Below are 19253 nucleotides of genomic sequence, written 5' to 3'. Positions count from 1 at the left end.
CTTCCAAGACTTAGGAGATGCTCTCATGACCCCACCGGCCTTGGCCCTGCCAGATCCCACCAAGCCATTCCATTTGTTTGTAGCCAAAAAAGGGGGGGTAACCAAAGGAGTTCTGACTCAGTGCCTGGGGCCTTGGCACCAACTGGTGGCCTATTTATCCAAACAGCTGGACCCAGTTGCTTCCGGGTGGCCCCCATGCATTCGACAAATTGCCACCACTGCGCTCCTAGTTAAGACACAGACAAACTAACCTTGGGACAAGCATTGTCTGTCATGGGATCCCATGAAGTGGAGGCTTTACTGCAGGCTCCCCCAGAGCGATGGCTGTCAAATGCTCAGATTACCCAATATCAAGCATTGCTACTCGACCAGCCCTGAATACGTTTTTGTGCCCCCACAGCCTTAAACCCAGCCACTTTGCTGCCCGAAAGACAAGGTCCCCCTCTGCACTCTTGCCCAGAGACCTTGGCGATGATCTCATCCCTCTGCTCCAATCTTACAGAGGTTCCCTTACAGGACCCTGATATAAACAGGACCCTGATATCAGCATGTTTTCAGACGGTAGTAGTTTTGTGTTTCAAGGGCAAAGGCATGCCAGTGCTGCGGTGACAACAGACCGTGAAGTTTTATGGCAACAGAACCTTCCCCCAGGAACTTCAGTCCAGCACGCAGAGCTCATCACACTAACAAAAGCCCTAAAACTCAGAAGAAACAAGTCAGTTAATATTTATATGGACAGCCGCTATGCTTTTGCAACCGCGCATGTACACGGGTCCATTTATCAAGAGCGCGGTCTCCTCACAGCCATCAAAAATAAAGCTAAAATTTTAGACCTTCTGGCAGCCATCTGGGAACCTGCAAAACTGGCGATCATTCACTGCCCAGGACATCAAAAAGGCGACTCCCTAGAGGCAGTTGGAAACCGCCTGGCTGATGCAGCAGCCTGAGAAGCTGCCCTAACTAAAAGTAAAAGTGCCTTGGAGCTACCAATCTTGACAGAACCCTTGCTTCCACCGGAGCCCAGTTACACTCCTAAAGATTTGGAGTGAGTTTCAAGAAAAGGGGGAAGTGAGATGCCGGGACAAAAGTGGTTTCAGGATCCTGAAGGAGACTTAGTCTGGGTCAAGAGGCACGAACCTAAAACCCTGGAGGCGCGCTGGAAAGGACCGCATACCGTGATCCCTGACTATGCCCACGGCCGTGAAGGTAGATGGTATCTGAACCTGGATTCACCACTCTCAGGTTAAGAAAAACTGCGTGAAGGTGAGAACACCCCAGACTGATATGGAACCAGGTAACGAACAGCAATGAAAGATCCGAAGACACCCAGAAGATCCTTTAAAGATAAGACTGATGTGGGTATAATAATTGTCTGAGTTTGTATAATAATAAGCGTGGGGGACTGTACGGAATTGCGTCCCCTATCTTTTTGACCATACCAATGGGAACTCAGGGACACTGTCATGGGGAAGGTGATAGCATCTAATACCTCTTCCACTGTGCCTTGTTTTTGTTTGATTTATGCAACTTGGTGGGGGACTCATGGGGGACTTTAATTACTAATTATAAACAGCCAACGGGCTTCGCTCCTCCAGTCCCCCAAAACCCCTATATGGTTACCTATGGATGTGGACACAGGGATCAAGAATAAAAATTGGCTGACATACCAGGGTTATACAGTTGCCCTGCAAATAGAAAGGTCGAATGTGAAGGAAAAGACCAATACCATTGTGCAAAATGGGGTTATGAAATGCTGGCTCCCTGGCTGGCAGGACAGGACCATGACCCCTTAATCACCCTCCTTAGAACTCCAGATCCCAAATGTAAGACCCAAGGAAAATGCAACCCAACAAAAATATGTTTAAAAAAGGTTTCTAGTTCCAGTACCTTTTCCTCTTCCTGGGACACTGGACACACTTGGGGTCTCAGGATGTACGCTCCAAGAGTTGACAAAGGCATTTCCTTTACTATACAAAGGGTTAAAAAAAACTCCACCCAATCTGGTAGGGCCAAACAAGGACATGATTTTACACCCCCCGCTCTTTCCGACTGTCCCTTCCCAACCTACCCTGTGATCGGATGCCCCCCCAAAGTCAGAATTACCAACTACAGGTCATATCCAGGACCCATTCTCCCCTGAGACACATTGGCTAAATGTAGTAGATTCTACGTATGCTTGGCTAAATTCATCTCACACCGAGATTGTACAAATTTGTTGACTGTGTTTAAACCCTAAACCCCCATATTATGTGGGAATGGCTACAAATGCCAGCATTAGACAAGACATAGAAAAGCATGTCATAAAATTGCTAAATCCAAGCATGTCATTGTGCCCTTGGGGTTCACAACCAATTTTAACCCTAGGAGACCTCCAAGGACAGGGTTGGTGCATAGTGTCCCAAGAATATAATTGGCAGACCTCCCCTTACAAAAACTTGTGCAGAAGTGTATATTCCAAGTAGTTCAGACACCGATAGCACCCAAAATATAGCATACCGAGCCCTTACTGAAGCCTGGTTTGCTTGCTCATCAGGGATTACCCCCTGCATTGCAGCTGCATACTTTGGGGTCGGCACCCGAGAGATTTGTATCCTAGTTCATATTCTCCCACAAATACACCTATATAGCGGTGAAGAAGGGAGAGAACATTTACTTCTATTCGAAGGACAGTCCCGGGTAAAAAGGGCAGCACCAGTCCTCATTCTACTCCTAGTGGGACTGGGAATTGTGGGATCCACAGCTATTGGAACTGCTGGCCTCATTGTGGGGGACCAAAATTTCAAAACTGTAAGTGAGTAAGTAGACTGAGACCTAGGCTACTTGGAAACTTCAATTTCTCGGCCGGAACACCAAATAGACTCTTTAGCCGAGGTTGTATTACAAAACAGAAGAGGACTTGATTTACTCTTCATGAAGGAAGGGGGCCTCTGCGTGGCCCTTGGGGAAATGTGCTGTTTTCATGCCAACATTTCCAGGGTAACATTCTCAGTTTGGTCAGGGATAATCTTAGGACCAGGGAACGTGCCAGGGAGGCCAGCGATAATTGGTATCAGAGTTTATTCTCTTGGTCCCCCTGGCTCACATCGCTGCTCACCGCCATAGCTGGGCCACTGCTATTGTTACTTCTCGGGTTAACTATTGGCCCGCGCATCATCAATTGGTTAGTACAGTATGTCAAGAGGTGAGTTGGTGAAATAAAAATTATGATGATTCGGTCCAACTATGTCCCCTTAGTTCCTAATGATGAATCAAGGGATTGATTCACTGACAAGAAAAGGGGGAAATGTAAGGGTTAAATTGTAGTGTAGGGCTAGTGGGTAGCTTGAAAAATAACAGCTTTGTTCTGACACTGAAGGTCAAGAGATAACAGCCTTGCTTTACTCTCATAAATTACACTTCATACTCTTGTAAATCAGGCTTTACCAATGAAGGAAACAAAAGCTCAAAGAAAAGAGCATCAGAGGCAAGGTCAAGGAGATCCACTGGTTGCAACTTAGCGGCAGAAAGTCCAAAATAATCAACTCATTCAGCAATTGTTTCTAACTCATCTGGGCACTGTTTCCCTGTTCTGTTCCCAGGTAATGATAAAATTATGTGATCGGCTTTAAAAACTCTATACCCGGGCTGTTCAGGGCCGCACTCTGATCAAAAGTGTTGGTCCCAATCGGTCGGCCTTGCCTCTCATTGCAATAAACTTTGTCATGACTGTCACTGGTGCCCATAGCATTCTGTTTCAGGAGTCATGTGGATGCAACATTATGAACATGAAACAGACTCTGAACCCCAATATATTCCTCATTATGACTAATCCTGACCATAACTTTCATTCTCAGCCTGATCCTGACTATCACCAAGAATCTGATGTTTATACTGACCTTCACCCAAACCCTGACTTCAAGCCTAAAGCCTAACTATCCCAGACCCTCATCTTCAACTTCACTATACATCTGACCCATATTACTCAATTTCACCATACACCCTATTTTTATTTGACCTTCAACCTAAATCTAAAATAATACCAATACTCAAATTTACTCTGAGACTTTCACATTCACCCTAATACTGATCCTCAAGCTGATCATTATTCTGAACCTCATACTGAACCTGACCAACTTGGCCCTGACCCTGAACTTTACCCTGAACCTGACTCTGATAATCTCCCTACATTAAAAACAATCTGACCTTGGGGAGCCTGGATGGCTCAGTCAGTTGAGCTTCCAACTTTGGCTTAAGTCATGATCTCATGGTTCATGGGTTTGAGCATTGCATCAGGCTCTGTGCTGACAGCTCAGAGCCTGGAGCCTGCTTTGGATTCTGTGTCTCCTTTTCTCTCCGCCCCTCCCCTGCTCATGCTCTGTCTCTCTGTCTCTCTCTCTCTCTCAAAAATAAACATTAAAAAAAAAACCTGACCTTGACTCTGATTCTGAAGCTAACACTGACCTAGAATCAGTATTAACTGAATCTTTACTGACCCTCACCCTGACCTGAATCCAAAGCTAGCCATTACTTTTACCATGAGCTTGATACTCTCACACTTACCTGACTGTGGTCCTCACTCTGTCCTCAGTCTTACCTAATCCTTGATATGACCCTCACTCTGAGGTGGACTCTGAACTTGACAATTATCCTGACCTTGAACTTTACATTGACCCTAACTCTAACCCTCATCTTGACACTCACTCTGACATTAAATTTGACTTGGTTACCATCATGTTGAAACTGACCCTAGTGATGCAGGCTGGCTGGGTCCAAGGACCCAGGGAGGAGCCCATAGGACTAGTCAAAAGGGTCCTTGGCTTCATACATGATAGAAATTTAATGTGAGCTGAGAGGAAGTGAGAGTAGAGTTTATTATAAAGGGAGTGTAGACATGGACAGAGCATCTGGGAGACTTAGAAAGAGTGAGTCTCTTTGCTTGGTTTCTAAGGTTTTTATTGAGGATGGTTATTTGGTGCCTGTGCCTTTTTAGTAATCTAGGAACAAAGATGAGTGTTTAGGTGTTCTCCATAAGTCACTTATGCCCTAGAGCTAGGGGTCTTGATGAGGCAGTGGTCTTGGAAAACATTCATGATGATCCCACAGGTCACTCCTTAGATGTCATCTATTGTGCTGGAAGACTCCAAAGAAATCATTAAATCCTTGATCTTTACAAGGAGGACACACATTATCTGTTCTATAAAGCATGCGTAAGGTGGGAGTGTAGGTCCTAGCAAGAATAGAAGCAAAAATAGGAGCAAAAAAATTCAGTTTTTCATGGGGTCCCTTTAGCTTTCCTGTCTCATTAGGATTACTTTTGACTGACCTTCACTCTGCCACCAAACATGATACAGACCTAATTCTGTCAAATGACTCTCACTTTAACTCCTATCCTGACTCTGGCCTAAAAACTGACCCTGACCTTTACACAGGATATGACCCTGAACCACACCCAACACTATGACTATGTTCCTGATATTTAACCTGACTCTGACCCCGATTTTTGTACAAACACTGACTCTGATTCTCACCCTCAACATGACCCTGAACTAATCCCTGACTCTGTCTGTGACCATCACACTATTTCTCGCCCTCTCTATGAAGCTAATCAACCTGATCCTGACTGTGATGATCACCCTGATTCTGACCCAAACCCTTACTCTGAAGATGAATCTTTATCTTGACCTTTACTTAATGCTTACTCTGACCCTGACACTCAAAATCACCCTAAACTCAACTGTCAACCTTACGCTCACCATTAACCTAACATTACTCAGATCCTGATCCTCAAGACCCTGATACTTGCCCCAGCCTTTCCCTGAACCTTGCTGAAACTTCATGTACCCACTCTTCTTGACCCTGATTGTCATTGTGACCCTGAAACAGACACTGAAACTCATTCTCACCCTGACCCTTACTTCTCTTGCTCATACAACTCTGACCCTGACTCATATTCACTATGCTACTGACTATGACCCTTAACTTGACCATGATCCTGATCCTCTCCTTGACACTTTTACCCAAACCATTCACTGAATATTAAACCTATACATATCTTATACTTGATCCATATCTCTTTATGAATAGTTCATGAAAGGTTCATACAAATACTTTCTCTGAGTCTGTCGTTTGCATTCTCTTGAAGATCTTATACTTCTAACAAAAGCTAATTCAAAATGTATCATATACCTAAATGTAAAGCACAAAAGTATAAAACTTTATGAGCAAATATAGGAGAAAATTTGGGTGACCTCAGGTTTGGTGGTGAATTTCTAGATATAACACCAAAAGGATAATCCACAAAAGAAAAATATGAGAAGTTGGATTTTATTATAATTAATGGGATAAAATATTTGTAAAACACATATCTGATAAATGAAGTGTACCCAAAATATACAAATAATTCTTAGAATTCAACAAGAAAACAACTCAATTTTATTTTTATTTTATTTTTAGAAGAATATTTATTTATTTTTGAAAGACAGAGAGAGTGTGAGAGCCAGGGAGGGGTAGAGAGAAAGGAGGACAGAGGATCCGAAGTGGGCTCTGCACCGACAGCAGACAGCCATATGTGGGGCTCAAACTCACGAACTGTAAGATCATGACCTGAGCTGAAGTTGGTCTCTTGACCAACTGAGCCACCCAGGCACCCCAGAAGACAACTCAATTTTTAAAAATGGGCAGAGACATGAACAGACCATTCATGAGGAAGATATACATATGGCAAGCAAGGATATAAAAAGATGCTCCCCATTATCTATCATTAGGCAAGTGTAAATTAAAACAACAATGTAATACCACTATACACCTATTAGAATGGCTAAAATACAAAACAGTGACTAGACCAAATGCTGGTGAGGAAGTGGAACAACAGAAATTCTCAGCATTGCATACAAATGGATACATATAGAAATATTCAGGGGCACCTGGGTGGCTCAGTTGGTTAAGTGTCCAACTGGTCAGGTCATGATCTCTGTGACAGCTCAGAGCCTGGAGCCTGCTTTGGATTCTGTGTCTCCCTCTCTCTCTGCCCCTCCCCTGCTCATGCTCTGTCTCTCTGTCAATAATAAATAAACATTAAAAATTAAAAAAGAAATATTTATAGATATGTGTATATACACAGGTTGTATACAAACATAGATTTCCTTGTTCTGTCAGCTGAGAGGACCAAAAAGTAAAAACAATAGGCACATGCATACCATTTATAATCACCCAAAACTGGAAGCAACCATGATGTCTTTCAATAGGTGACTGGATAAACTCGTTTACACCTTTACAATGGAATATAATTTGGCAATGAAAAGAAATGAGCTGTAAAGCTGTAAAAATACATGGAAGAACCTTAAATATATGGCTAAGTGAACAAGGCCAATATGAAAATGCTACATACTGCATGATTTTACTTATGTGACATTCTGGAAATGGTAAAACTATAGAGACAGTTAAAAAAAACCAGTGGGTGTCAGGGAGGAAACAGGAGGCAGAGAAGTTAACTAGATGAAGCATAAAAGATTTCTTTGGGTGGTGAAACTATTCTGTATGATACAGTTGTGGTGGATACGTGGCATTATTCATTTTTCAAAATCCATAGAACTTTACAACACGAGTAAACTTTAATGTATGAAAAGTTAAAGAAAAATTATTTAGTTAAGTCTAAAGCGTTTCAAGAAAGAATGCAGAATGTGATAAGATAATCCAATTGTATTATAAATGTACAAAATAGCCTCTCTGAAGGGGATAGAGGAATGAAATGTGTTAACCTAAGTGACTTTGGAAATGATGGAGTCTAAAAGACTAAGGCAGAAGTAATTGCACATAAACACTGTAATTGATAAAATTATTTCCCACAGAAGTACAAGTTAATAATTCTGATACTGTTATATATGCACACTGTAATTAAATAATGAAGTGAACAGATGGTTGGAATTTGGTTTCTCAGTGTTGGGGTGAGAATTGAGAGGACAGGCAAGGAGGAGTTTAGAATGATCCATGTGGCAGTGGATTAGAGTTAGAAATAGTGTGAACATATTTGTAGGAGGGAAGTCAGCATTATGGCAGCATAAGTTGTTCCTTTTTTTCTCTCCCCCTTTAAAATGAACTAATTAGCATCCATAACTGAACAAATGTGCCTCTGTACATTACATCAAATAATCCAGGAGGTTTCTAGCCCACATCTCTATCTGAGAATAAACAAAGAGAACTTTGGTAAGGACTACAGATTCAAAGGAGTCAGCAAACCTGCTCCACTCCCACTCACCACAATTGAGGGAAAAAAGAACGTGGAGAATGCAAAACTGGAAGATACGCACCAACAAGAGAGAATTTGTGGAAGAATTCCCCCCTCAGCTTGCCTGAGATGTGCCTTGCAAGATACTAAAAAGAATTCTTCATGCTGAAGTGAAAAAAAATGCTAATTAGAGGCATAAAAACATGTGAAAGTAACATTCTAGTAAAAATGAAAGATACCCAGAAATAGAAAACTGTAATTCTAGTTAGAATGGTGTATTAACTACAAAATGGTAATATAAAGGTTAAAGAAAAAGAGTATTAAAAATAACTATAGCTGGGGGCGCCTGAGTGGCACAGTCCGTCAAGCATCTGACTATTGGTTTTGGCTCAGGTCATGATCTCACAGTTTGTGGGAGTGAGCCCCACATCGGGCTCCTTCCTGACGGCATGGAGTCTGCTTGGGATTCTCTCTCTCCCTCTCTGCTCTTTCCCTGTTAACACACTCTCTCTCAAAATAAATAAATAAACTTTAAAAAATTAAAAAATAACGACTATAGCTTAGAAATAAACCAATGCATGTATGGTCAATTAATTTACCACAAAGGAGACAAGAATATAAAATGGGGAAAGGATAGTATCTTCAATAAATGGTATCGGGGTGCCTGGGTAGCTTAGTTGGTTAAGCATCCAACTTCGGCTCAAGTCATGATCTCGTGGTTCATGAGTTTGAGCCTGCATCAGGCTCTGTGCTGACAGCTCAGACCCTGGAGTCTGCTTCAGATTCTGTGTCTCCCTCTCTCTCTGCTCCTCCCCTGCTCATGCTCTGTATCTCTCTCTCTCCCTCTCTCAAAAATAAATAAACCTTAACAATAAAAAAAAATGGTATTGGAAAAACTAGACAGCCAATATAAAAGAATGAAACTGACCACTGCCATACACCACATACAAAAATCAACTCAAAATGGATTGAAGATTTGAATATAAGAGTTGAAATCATACAACTCCTAGAAGAAAACATAGGGAATAAATTATTTGACATCAGTCTTGGCAATGATTTTTTGGATTTAATATCAAAAGCAAAGCAACAAAAGCAAAAGTGAACAAGTGGGAGTACCTCAAACTAAAAAGCTCTTGCCCAGTAAATGAAGCTGTTAATAAAATGAAAAAGAAATCTACTAAACAGAATCACATATTTGCAAATATTACCTGGCAAGGGGTTAATATTCAAAGTATAAAAAGAACTAATACAATTCAATAGCAAAAAGCCAAACCATCTCATTAAAAAATGGGCAGAAGTGGGAAGAGTTAAGATGGCAGAGAAGTAGGGGGGCCCTGGGCTTTCCTTTTCCTCAAACATAGCTGTATTGAGGTCAGATCACTTGGAAAACTCAGAAAATCTGTCTGTGGAGTGGCAAAAAGATCTCAACAGTTGGGGGAGAGAGCTTGGCAGGTGCGAGCATTTGGAGTTCAAACTCTTTTGGAAGTGCTCAACTTTCTTCAGAGCAAAGCTGTGGCGTGCACTCCTGGGAAGGAGGGAATTGGTCCTGGAGTGCATAGCATGGTGCAGGGATCTCTCCGGAGCACTGGGAGAGAACATTTACTTTCCTTTTGGAAGAAGGTTTATTGCCTCCAAAGGACTAAAGACCCTGCAGGTGCCAGCCAAAGATCTTTCATCAGCAGGGGACAATTGAGTGATGTTGAGCATTTTCTCATGTGTCGGTTGGCCATCTGGATGTCTTCTTTGGAAAAGTATCTATTCATGCCTTTTGCCCATTTCTTCACTGGATTATTTGTTTTTTGGGTGTTGGGTTTGATAAGTTCTTTACAGATTTTGGGTACTGACCCTTTATCCAATATGTCACTTGCAATTATCTTCTCCCATTCCATCGGTTGTCTTTTAGTTTTGCTGATTGTTTCCTTTGCTGTGCAGAAGCTTTTTATTTTGATGAGACCCCAATATTTCATTTTTGCTTTTGTTTCCCTTGTCTCAGAAGACATGTCAAGTAAGATATTGCTGCAACTGAGGTCAGAGGTTCTTGCCCGTTCTCTCCCCTAGGATTTTGATGGCTTCCTGTCTTACATTAGGTCTTTCATCCATTTTGAGTTTACTTCTGTGTATGGTGTAAGAAAGTGGTCCAGGTTCATTCTTCTGCATGTCACTGTGCAGTTTTCCCAACACCATTTGGTGAAGAAACTGTCTCTTTTCCATTGGATACTCTTTCCTGCTTTGCCAAAGATAAATTTGCCATACATTTATGGGTCCATTTCTGGGTTCTCTATTCTGTTCCATTGATTTATGTGTCTGTTTTTGTGCCAGCACCATGCTGTTTTTATGATTACCTCTTTGTAATACAGCTTAAAATCTGGAATTGTGATGCCTCCTGGTTTGGTTTCTTTAAAAAAATTTTTTTAATGTTTATTTACGAGAGGGAGAGAGAGAGAGAGAGAGAGAGAGAGAAAGGACCAGAGAGAGAGGGAAACACACAATTCAAAGCAAGCTCCAGGCTCTGAGCTGTCAGCACAGAGCCTGAGGCGGGGCTCAAACTCATGAACCAGGAGATCATGACCTGAGTTGAAGTTGGACTCAACCGACTGAGCCACACAGGTGCCCCACCAGTTGGTTCTTTTTCAACATTACTTTGGCTTTTTGGGTCCTTTTCTGGTTCCATACACATTTTGGAATTGTTTGTTCTATCTCTGTGAAGAATACTGTAGTAGTTTGATAGGGATTGCACTGAAGATATAGATCTCTTTGGGGACTATTGACATTTTAACAATATTTGTCCTTGAAATCCATGGACATGGAATGTTTTTCCATTTCATTGTGTGTTCTTCAATTTCTTTCATAAGCTTTCCGTAGTTTTCAGTGTATAGATTGTTTTCCTCTTTAGTTACGTTTATTCCTATGTATTTTATACTTTTCGGTGCAATTGTAAATGGGATCGATTCTTTGATTTCCCTTTATGCTGCTTCATTATTGGTGTATAGAAATGCCATGGATTTCTGTACATTGATTTTACATCCTGTGATTTTGCTGACTTCATGTATCAGTTCTAGCAATTTTTTTGGTGTAGTCTTTTGGGTTTTCCACGTAGAGTATCATGTCGTCTCTGAAGAGTGAAAGTATGGCTTCTTCCTGCTGATTTGGCTGGCTTTTATTTCATTTTGTTGTCTGATTGCTGAGGCTGGGATTTCCAACAGTATGTTGAACAACAGTGGTGAAGGTGAACATCCCTGTCATGTTCCTGCCTTAGGAAGAAAGCTGTCAGTTTTTCCCCATTGAGGATGATATTAACTGTGTATCTGTCATTTACGGCCTTTTTGACATTGGGGTAAATTCCATATATCCTTACGTTCTTGAGGGTTTTTACCAAGAAAGGATGCTGTATTTTGTCAAATGCTTTCTCTGCATCTATCGAGAGGATCATGTGGTTCTCTTTTATTAATGTGATGGATCACAGATATTGAACCAGCCCTGCATCCCAGGAATAGTTCCCACTTGATTGTGGTGAATACTTTTTAAAAACGTATTGTTGGATCTAGTTTGCTAGTATCTTGTGAATTTTTGCACCCAGGTTCATCAGGGACATTGGCCTATAATTCTCCTTCCTAGTGGGGTCTTTGTCTGGTTTTGAAATCAAGACAAGGCTGGCCTCTTAGAATTAGTTTGGAAGTTTTCCTTCCATTTTTATTTTTCAGAACAGCTTCAAAAGATAAGGTGGTAAGTCTTTTTAAATGTTTGGTAGAATTCCCCTGGAAAGACATTTGGCCCTGGATTCTTTTTTCTTGTGAGATTTTTGATTACTGATTTAATTTCTTTACTGGTTATGGGTCTGTTCAAATTTTCTATTTCTTCCTGTTTCAGTTTTGGTAGTTTATATGTTCTAAGAATTTGTCGATTTCTTCCAGATTGCCCAATTTTTTTGGCATGTAATTGGGCATAATATTCTCTTATTATTGTTTGTATTTCTGTGGTGTTGGTTGTGATCTCTCCTCTTTCATTCATGATTTTATTTATTTGGGTCCTCTCCTTTTTTTTTTTTTTTTGATCAGTCTGGCTAGGGGGTTATCAATTTTGTTAATTCTTTCAAAGAACTAGCTTCTGGTTTCATGGATCTGTTCTACTATTTTTTTTTATATCATTGATTTCTGCTCTAATCTTTATTATTTCCTGTTTCCTGATGATTTTGGGCTTTATTTGCCATTCTTTCTCAGGCTCCTTTGTGACGTAAGGTTGAGTTGTGTATTTGAGACCTTTCTTCCTTCTATAGGAAGGCCTGGATTTCTATATACCTCCCCCTTATGACCCCCTTTGCTGCATCCCAGAGGATTTAGACTGTTGTGTTTTAATTTTCTTTGGCTTCCATGTATTTTTTAGTTTCTTCTATAATTTCTTGGTTAACCCATTTATTCTTTAGTAGGATGTTCTATAATCTCCCAGTATTTGTGGTCTTTCCAAATTTTTTCTTATGGTTTATTTCAAGTTTCATAGCATTGTGGTCTGAAAATATGCATGGTATATTCTTGATTTTTTTGTACTTGTTGAAGGCTGATTTGTGACCCAGTATGTGATTTATTATGGAGTTCCATGTGCACTTGAGACGAATGTGTATTCTGCTGCTTTATGATGAGATGTTCTGAATATATGTTATGTCCATCTGGTATAGTAGAAACAGCCATTGTTTCCTTGTTGATTTTCTGCTTAGATGGTCTGTCAATTTCTATAAATGGGGTGTGAAAATCCCCTACTATTATGGTATTATTATCAATGAGTTTGTTTATGTTTGTGATTAATTGATTTATATATTTGGGTGTCTTGCATAGATATTATCCCAGAAGGGAATTCAGGTAGGGGATCCTAGGCAGTGAAGTCACTTCCTTAACAATACACCCCAACAGAACTTGGAACCCCAGTAACCAGGCATGCATATTCTAGTACAATCCTATGCCAGGCTTATTAGGCTGGAGACACTCCATAGTGAAAGATGTTCTTTTGCTGTTTGCTGGATTACCGGGGCTCTGGCTTCCAGAAGTTTTTTTGGATGTTGGAAGTATTGGCTCAACTCTCACTCCCAATGCCTCAGGCTGTTTCAGGAAGTTCCATAAAGTAATACAGAGCGGTCTAGGTAAGTTCAGTTCAGGTCAGGTCACCTCTCTGATCCATTCCTGGGAAGTCCCATCCCCTTCTCTTCAGTTTCAAGGAAAGATGGACATGTGGGGAGGTCCTGCCCTGATCTTGAGGAGGTTGGAGGGCACTGGATACCCTGGTGTCCCATCATGTCCACACTGATGTCATGGTGGGTAGGGTAGAAAAAGGATTCCTGGGGTGCCTCTTACCTGTACCAGGGTTCATCCAAGGTCCTCAAACTATGTGGCTTTTTCCTCCTTGGTGGAGGTCTGTGCACATTGTGGTGTGGTATGTCTGGAATGGAGTCACCTGTGTCTGAGGACCAGTAAAGGCAGCCAGACAGGGCTCTGAGGCCACCTACTCAGCTGCTGGGCACTGTCTTTAGGGCAGGAGCTGAACAATGAGATAATTTGCTCCACTTCCATGAAGGACAGGAGGATGCCCCACACCACCAACAGGATGCAGCACTGGCTCAGGGCGAGTGTAGGTACAGGGAGACCCAAAACCTAGGGCCCAGAGGCAGCTAAAAGGATTCCAGGTCCTAGAAGCCACACTGATACTTCCCTTGTCTCCTTCACAGACTTCTGCTCCCAGATGACTATGGATCCCCATTTTCTCCTCAAACTTGCCCTCATGGCCCAGCCCCTGCCATGGCCAGATGCGAAGTCACTGTCCACTTATTTGTAGGAATATCAGAAAAGAGACCTGACACCATTTCATGTCCCATTCAGTCTATTTTTGCATTGTTGTACATATTTTCCTAACTCCTGTTCCCAGGTGTCCCTGTTGGCCTGACCATCCTTCCATACCTTCTTTAAGTCTGGCACATGATCATGATGAGGGAGATTTTTGCCCAAAGGGACATGGGGTTCACAGTAGTAGGTCTGCTGCTCTGCAGTTTGGTTGCCAAGGGACACATCCCTGGGGTCCCTCCAAGTCAGGAGCAGGAGCCTCACTGGGCTGCATGACATTCTAGAAGGGAGACCAGTTATCACACCCATTCATCCCTTTACTGATGCAGGACTTTGACACGATTCCCTTCTGTTACCATGTCACAGTGTTGCACGGAACATCCCGCATGTCTTATTATCTTAATCCCTCCTACCCCAGAAAAAGCTTCTGTCTTCTCGTCTCTGGAATGGGATGTATTGTCAGAAATAGCAGGGTCGGGGTGCCTGGGTGGCTCAGTCAGTTGAGTGTCCAACTTCAGCTCAGGTCATAATCTCACAGCTTGTGAGTTTGAGCCCCGCGTCGGGCTCTGTGCTCAGAGCCTGGAGCCCGTTTAAAATTCTGTGTCTCCCTCTCTCTTTGCCCCTAACCCACTCGCATTCTGTCTCTGTCTCTCTCAAAAATAAACATTAAAAAAAATCACAGAGTCTATGCTGGTAATGCAAGGAGATGCCGTCAATAGCTAACAATCTGACTTGAGATACTAACATGCTTGGTCATTCCCCACCTAAAATTCTAGTTTTAATACCAAGATCCTTTTTTTCAACTGTGGGCACCTATTTCTCACTCTTGCCACAAGTCACTGAGGGCTTGGGGGTTTGGTCTGCATTCTGGACCCCAACCCTTCTAGTGGTGATGGTGCTGTCTCTGACTGTGTGTCCCTCCTCTATTCCACCTCAGGGTAAAAATGCCTCAACTGTGAACATGAATGAGACCTGTGCAGTGTGGACCATCCAGGCAGGCCTGCTGAAGAAGCAAGTTTGACATCAGGTGCCCACCTTCCTTGCAGAGACCCTACCTATGTCTCCACATTTCTGGGCACATACAGAGCTTTTTCACCACCCAACAGGTGCTGGAAGTCTTGTTTACAAGGTGAGCACCCAGCCTCTCCACAGTTCAGTTGGATTTGGCCATGTACAGGCCTTGAGTCTGTTTGTTCCTCTGACTGGGGCAGAGTTATAGGGACTCAGTGGGGCTCCACAGGGAAAGTGCACCTGGCCCTGTGGAAAGGTCTGCTGGCAGGGTTGTGCTGTGCTGGGTTATCATTGTCCTTTCCCCATGATGAAGTTTTTGCTTATCCCTCACTATCACCAGGTCTTGATCTGGGCTGTTTTCCTATTTGAAAAGGAGATTTGAGGCTCCACCTGGGGGTCTGAGCCCCACTCAAATATCTGTGATGGGGCTGGTTGGGTTCATTCATTCATCAAACCTACAGGAAGCCCCACCATGTGCAGGCACTTCTTTAGGAGCTGACTGTGATCCAATACACAGAGCACAGAGCACCCTGCCCTCTGGGGCTCCATTCTATTCAGGAGTCAGTGACACTAGATATGACAAGAGGTAACACCCACAGGACAGTTGATATGATGCCCTCCTGGCTTCCTCTAGGTATGAATGTATTCTTCCTTTCTCTGATGAAAACAATGGATGCCTGGAGCAACAGAAAATATGAGTGGGCTTTAGCTAATGCAGGAGGGCCTTCCCTCTCCAAGAGAGCAGTGAGGGGACTGTGAGTTGAAGGGGCTGTTGGACCCTGGATCCCACACATCTGTGATTCCTTTGAGAAGGCAAAGGTCTGAGGGCTTCTCCTGGAAACTGGTCCTGGAGAGTCACGGATAGGGTGTGGGCACAGTGTGGCAGCAGAGGGGGATAGAAGACAGAGTCAGCCCCCAAGAGAGTCCACTCCATACCTTCCCACTCCCAGCCCTGTCTGGACCCACATCCTGGGACTTAGAGAGTATGGGGAGCATCACTCTCACCAATCTGGTGGAATGTCAACAGTGGGTGCTCAGCAAGTGCTCAGGAGACCCAGTGAGGGCTAAAGTACCAGATGTCCCCCACCCTGTGGGGAATTAGTGTCAGTGGGAGGACACCCACATGGGTACTGAGTGAATGAGGCAGCACATAGGCAGAAGAGGTAACGTTTGAGGTATTAAGAGGGTCCTGGGAAGCCCTGGTAAGAGATAGAGTCCCTTTGTTCCCTATTTGGTCAGGTATTCATGGAGCACTAGTGTATGCAGTGAGGGCAATGAACCAACCAGACACCACTGCCCCTGCCCACATGGAGTTGAATTCAAGTGGGAAGTGGGTAGGGAGACAGACCAAGGAGTGTGGCTGGCTTACCCAAAGGAGAGAGATAACCACATTATTGGTTAAGGGGACCCACTCAAAAAGGCTTTTTTAAAAAATATAATTTATTGTCCAATTGGCTAACATACAGTGTGTACAGTGTGCTCTTGGTTTTGGGGGTAGATTCCCACGGTTCACTGCTTCCATACAACATCCAGTACTCAATTCAACAAGTGCCCTCCTTAATGTCCATCACCCATTTTCCCCTCTCCCTACACCCCTATCTACCCTCAGTTTATTCTCTGTACTTAAGAGTCTCTTATGGTTTGCCTCCCTCCCTCTCTATCTTTTCTCATTCCCTTCCCTCATGGTCTTCTGTTAAGTTTCTCAAGTTCCACGCATGAGTGAAACATACAATATCTGTCTTTCTCTGACTGACTGATTTCACTTATCATAATACCCTCCGGTTCCATCCGCGTTGCTGCAAATGGCATAATTTCATTCTTTCTCATTGCCAAGCAGTATTCCATTGTATATATAAACCACATCTTCTTTATCCACTCATCATTTGATGGACATTTAGGTGCTTTCCATAATTTGGCTATTGTTGAGGGTGCTGCCATAAACATTGGGGTACGTGTGCCCCTATGCATCAGCACTCCTGTATCCCTTAGATAAATTCCTCGTGGTGCTATTGATGTGCCATAGGGTAGTTCTATTTTTATTATTTATTATTATTTTTTTGATGATTAATTTATTTTATTAGGGATACATCAAAAGAAACATAGTATACAGTGTTGATATACAGGCCATTTGTGAGGATTCCCACAGTATTTGGCAGTTACCTTATTTTTTCATCAGCCTCCGTCAATTCAGCTTTTCTTTTATACAACAGGGAAACATGCTTTCCTCTAAGATAGCAGACCCAAGGAATTTAATAACATCAAGGAAGTACAAAGGATTATCTTTAGTCATGGAAATGGAATAAATGATGCATTGAAAATGGAATTAATATAATAGATTTTCAGAAGTGTAGCTGTATTTTCATTTTTTAAAAATTTATACCTGATCCTGTTCTTCCTAACTCACTCCTGTTCCAATTTTGGGGACAAATGAGGTGCTTTTCCCTCCTGCCATCTCTTCCCTTTATTTTCATCTGCTTGGCTAGTCATTTTGAGGTAAACAGTGGGAAGAACCTATACTACAGTTTGGTTACGACAGCTATAAATGTGAGTAAATCAAGAATACAGTGATAGCCAACTTGATTAGGAGTAGGATCAATAATTAACCAGTGTCCACTAAGACAGGGCTTTAACTAGTGTTTTATGACTTCTGCTATAATGATAACATATTTTCCTAATATCTATTTACCTAAAGCCCCTTCACGAGCATCACTGCAGCAACTTATTTTCAGGTTTTCCAGACAATGTAATACGAATATTTATCCTAACACCAATACCATATGAGATGACCTTTTATGTCTTCACACTTCACTTGGCAAGATAAGCATGAAGCTCTTTATTGTCATTTTAAAAAATATAATTTATTGTCAAATTGGCTTCCATACTCACCCAGTGCTCATCCCAACATGTGCCCTCTTCAATGCCCATCACCCACTTTCCCCTCTCCTCCACTCCCCATCAACCCTCAGTTTGTTCTCTGTATTTAAGAGTCTTTTGTGGTTTGTCTCCCTCCCTTTCTGTTTGTAACTTTTTTCCCTCTTCCTCTCCCCCATGGTCTTCTGTTAAGTTTCTCAAGATCCACATAAGAGTGAAAACGTGGGTAAATTCCTAGCAGTGCTATTGCTAGGTCATAGGGTAGTTCTATTTTTAATTTTTTGAGAAACCTCCATCCTGTTTTCCAAGGCAGCTGCACCAGTTTACATTCCCACCAACAGTTCAATAGGGTTCCCATTTCTCACATCCTCGCCAGCATCTGTAGTTTCCTGTGTTGTTCATTTTAGCCACTCTGACTGGTGTGAGGTGGTATCTCAGTGTGGTTTTGATTTGTATTTCCCTGATGATAAGTTAAGTTGAACATCGTTTCATGTGTCTGTTGGCCCTCTGGATGTCTTCTTTGGAAAAGAGTCTATTCATGTCTTCTGCCCACTTGTTCACTGGATTATTTGTTTTTGGGGTACTGATTTTGGTAAGTTCTTTGTAGATTTTGGATACAAGCCCTTTATCTGATATGTCATTGGAAAATATCTTTTCCCATTCTGTCCACTGCTTTTTAGTTTTGTTGATTGTTTCCTTTGTAATGAAGAAATTTTTATCTTCATGAGGTCCCAATAGTTCATTTCTTGCTTTTTATTCCCTTGCCTTTGGAGATGTGTCAAGCAAGAAATTGCTGCAGCTGAGGTCAAAGAGGTTGTTGCCTGCTTTCTCCTCTAGGGTTTTGATGGTTTCCTGTCTAACATTTAGATCTTTCATTCATTTTGAGTTTACTTTTGTGTATGGTGTAAGAAAGTGGTGCAGGTTCATTCTTCTGCATGTTGCTGTCCAGTTCTCCCAGCACCATTTGCAAGAGAGACTGTCTTGTTCCCACTGGATGTTTTTCCCTGTTTTGTCAAAGATTAGTTTGCCATACATTTGTGGGTCTGATTCTGGGTTCTCTATTCTGTTCCATTAGTCTATGTGTCTTTTATTGTGCCAATACCATACTGTCTTGATAATTACAGCTTTATAGTAGAGGCTAAAGTCTGTGATTATGATGCCTCCCACTTTGGTTTTCTTCTTCAATAGTACTTTGGCTATTTGGGGTCTTTAGTGGTTCCATACAAATTTTAAGGTTGTTTGTTCTAGCTTTGAGAAGAATGCTGGTGTAATTTTGATTGGGATTGCATTGAATGTGTAGATTGCTTTGGGTAGTATTGCCATTTTAACAATACTTATTCTTCCAA

At 42.1% G+C, this 19253-nt stretch overlaps 1 long non-coding RNA gene across 1 annotated transcript; it reads left to right on the top strand.

The window, feature by feature from the left end:
* The first annotated feature begins 13162 nt into the window (after positions 1-13162).
* Positions 13163-15128, top strand: LOC122210332. Its single transcript, XR_006198006.1, has 2 exons — positions 13163-13331; positions 14963-15128. It is a non-coding gene; the product is annotated as an uncharacterized LOC122210332 (long non-coding RNA).
* The last annotated feature ends 4125 nt before the right edge of the window (positions 15129-19253 follow it).

The sequence above is a fragment of the Panthera leo genome, chromosome E3 (genome assembly GCF_018350215.1).
Source record: "Panthera leo isolate Ple1 chromosome E3, P.leo_Ple1_pat1.1, whole genome shotgun sequence".
In the NCBI taxonomy this organism is placed as follows: Eukaryota; Metazoa; Chordata; class Mammalia; order Carnivora; family Felidae; genus Panthera; species Panthera leo.
The sequence above is the reverse complement of the archived record's forward strand: the minus strand, read 5'-3'. Positions and strand labels throughout refer to the sequence as shown.